At 38.6% G+C, this 3,706-nt stretch overlaps 1 pseudogene; it reads right to left on the reverse strand.

The window, feature by feature from the left end:
- Window positions 1–306: 306 nt before the first annotated feature.
- On the reverse strand, window positions 307–3,118 carry LOC109010568 (annotated as a pseudogene).
- Window positions 3,119–3,706: the final 588 nt, after the last annotated feature.

The following is a 3,706-nucleotide window of genomic DNA, read 5'->3' on the forward strand; positions in this document are numbered from 1 at the left end:
ACAAAGAGAGGGGATAGTATTTCAGATAGAAAACGTAACATTATATAATATAACTATAAAGAATCTTCAAAAATAACGAAGAAACAATTTAAGACTCGTAAATGGAGGCGTAATAGAAGGAATAAGAGGAGGCATACCGCGTTATACGCAACAAAATTTAGCATCAAACATGAAAGAAGTTATGGCCTCTGGATGAAAAAACCTCAGAGCCAGTCTCCCTAAAACTCCGTACAAAGTAGCAATAAAAAATGTGGTTGGAGTTCCTACAAGAGTCTACACAGTCATACTCCAACAAAAGATTTACTCTGTAGGCTCCAATGAATTTTCTCTTTTCTTGATCGACTTTCAGCAGTCATACTTACCAGTAATCTCTACATGAACAAATACCACCTTCAAAATGATGAAATCGATATGCATCCCTTACTACAATAGCTCGATTTGAAATCTTTGACACATACTTAATCCAATTATGGCAATCATTACAGACTCGGAGATTCTTAAACACGTGTACAGGAATTGTATTGGATAGGCTAAGAAGTCCAAAAGCAATTGCCAATTTCTCACTATGAATATGTACTGTTGCATCCCTCTGCCCTTGCTCTCCAAGAGTACAATGGTCCGGCACATAACCGATTTCAGCTGCCTGTTCATTCAAATCTTTCAAGTATTCATATATCTTATCTGCTAGTGGGTGGAGCCGGTCACCAACAAAGAATGCATGAATTGAATTCTTAACCTCAATCCAGCTACGGCCAGGCTTTTTCTTCACACCCCTGTTTTTCATCATTTGCCTTGCATAATCCCGAGAGTCCCATTTCCCAGCCACTGCATATATATTCGATGGTAGGACGTAAGTGGCCGAGTCTTCGGGCTCTAGTTCTAGGAGATGGCGGGCAGCAAACTCTCCAATTTCCATGTTCTTATGAACTATACAAGCACTTAATAGGGTCCTCCAAACCATTGCATCTGATTTAGTTGGCATATCCTCCACAAATCTTCTTGCACGGCTCAAGAAACCAGCCCGACTAAGAAGATTCACAACACAAACATAGTGCTCAGGTTTAGGAGCTAAGCCATGCTCTTTGCTCATGGATTCAAAGTAGTCAAGCCTACGGGCTGTCAAAACTCCCACAAAAGTAATATGGTTAGGCATCATACCAAGCTTTTTCATCTCCTCGAAAAGATGTAGTGCTTTAATACCATATCCATGTTGAGAATAGCCAGTAATCAATGCATTCCAAGAAACCTCATTTTTTACGACCATTGCACGAAACTCTCTCTCGGCATCATCTATGCCACCACACTTGGCATACAATGTGATAAAAACATTAGAAACCTCAGTTTCTGAACTATACCCAGTTTTTAGAATCATAGCATGGATTGCTTCCCCTGTTTTTTATTTGCTATGTTGGCAGCTGCACTAACTGCAGAGGCAAATGTGAATAAATTAACTTCTACTCCAGCTTTGGTCATTTGAACAAATACTTTTAGTTCTTCCTCACAGTACCCATGCTGTGCAAAGCCCGATATCAATGCATTCCATGATATATTGTCTCTATCATCAATTTTTTCAAATGCTAAATATGCTTCTTTAATTCTACCACATCTAGCATCAAGACTGACAAGTGAATTCCCAATTGAAGGATCATCTGAGTAACCAGAGACACATGATTTAGCATGTATTTGCTGTCCTTGGTTGAGGGCTTGAATACCGGCACATGCACTTATGGCACTTGAAAACCCAATATTATCAGATCGGATCCCTCGATTTAACATTTCTTAAAAAACCCTAAGAGCCTCGGCAAACATACCATGCTGTGCATGGCCAGCAACCAAAGCTGTCCAAGAGACAACATCTTCCTCAGTTAGTCATCTGAGGATTTTCAGGGCAGTATCAAGTTTTCCATGCTTTGCATACATATCTATAAGCACACTGCAAACGTACACATTGAGCTGAAACCCAGTCTTTATGACTTGAGTATGAATCTACTCTCCTAGATAAAGAGCACCCACAGAGGTGCATGTTTTCAGTAAACTTGGATAAGTAAATTGATTGGGTAACATGCCTTCAATCTGCATCTGTCTAAATATTTCAAATGAATCACTCAGATTACTTAACTGCCCATAAGCGATTAATATCACTTTCCATAGGACCACATTATCAGTCTTTGTTGTAAGAAAAAATTTATGGGCAATATATATGTCTGAGCATTTCGCATAAAGATCCAGCAGAGAACCTTCAAGAATGAGATCTGAAGACATTCCAGCTTTCATTGCATATGAGTGAAGTTGCCTTCCTGTATGAAGAGTTCCAATAGACACACAGGCACTCAACAAACTTGCCACTGTAACACAATCTGGTTTCAAGCAATCAAGCTGCATGTCCTTAAACAATTCCAGAGCCCTATCACTAAAACCCTGCTGAGATAGCCCTGAGGTCATCGAATTATATGAAACCCCATCCCCATATCGCATTTTGCTGAAAATCTGTTCGGCAGATGTCAAGTTCCCTGAGCGGGAATACAATGTAACAAGAGCATTGCAAACATACGTCTCACAAGAAAACCCCTCCTTAAAAACAAGACCGTGAAGCTGCTCTCCCACATCAAACAACTCTATCTTGGCGCAGGCACTTAGAACACTTAAAAAGATACAAGGAGTAGGGGCAATTCCCGATGTATGCATCTGGCAAAATAAGTGAATGGATTCTACTTCATGTTCATTCTGAGATAAACCTGGCATCATCGCCACCCAAGAAACATTATTCTTGAAATATAATCTATCAAAGATCTTTTTAGCAGAATCTATAAGCCCATTTCTCAAATATAAATAAATCAAGAGATTACATACTGTTATGTACCTGCTTGTATATGGACTGTAATGAAGTATGAACACGTGTATGGGCTCCAAAACCATGATAAATAATCCTAGCATGAATCTGCTCCACATGATGGAAGGAAACATTACTACCCCCGCACGCCCTTAAGACTCTAGCAAATGTTGTTTCATCCGGACTCATTTTCTCAGCCGTCATCCGACGAAAGAGACCCAATACCCGACCAGTCAACTTGTTCGCAACAAATCCATTGATTATTCTATTCCAGGAAGATAACATCATGATTTGGTCTTTTTGTGATTTCAAGCCTACAACTTCTTTGGATGCATGAGTGATCAAATTTCAGCAAGTAGCAAATCATAAATAGGATCTTGGAAACATGTTCATAACTTAGATTCATGTCACACGAGTTTATCCCAACACTTACGCATTGAATAACACCAAACCATCATAAAACCTTCAAACCGTGTGCATGCATGATGATTCTAGCTTCTTTTTGTCAATGTAAGGTTAAAACCTAAAAGACTCATGCATTCTTACTCTCGTCTTGATAATGAAGCATTTCTAGATGTTTAACACTCATGGTTTGGAAACTTAGTCAAGATTTCACAAAATAAACTTCAACCAAGGGGAAACCGAAACATGCATGATGATCAACACATGATATTGATTTATAAACTTATCATGACATGATATTGTCCTCAAATTTAAACCTCCAATCAATCATTTAAGATATCAGAAAAACATGTAAGATCATATCAAAACATATCATGGCTAAAATTTCATCCCAAAACAATTTATTCAAGCACTACTTCAAATCTGAACCGAAATGCATCTCTTCAAGTAAAACATTATGTAACTCAATGAAAA

This window comes from Juglans regia, chromosome 4 (genome assembly GCF_001411555.2).
Source record: "Juglans regia cultivar Chandler chromosome 4, Walnut 2.0, whole genome shotgun sequence".
Classification (NCBI taxonomy): domain Eukaryota; kingdom Viridiplantae; phylum Streptophyta; class Magnoliopsida; order Fagales; family Juglandaceae; genus Juglans; species Juglans regia.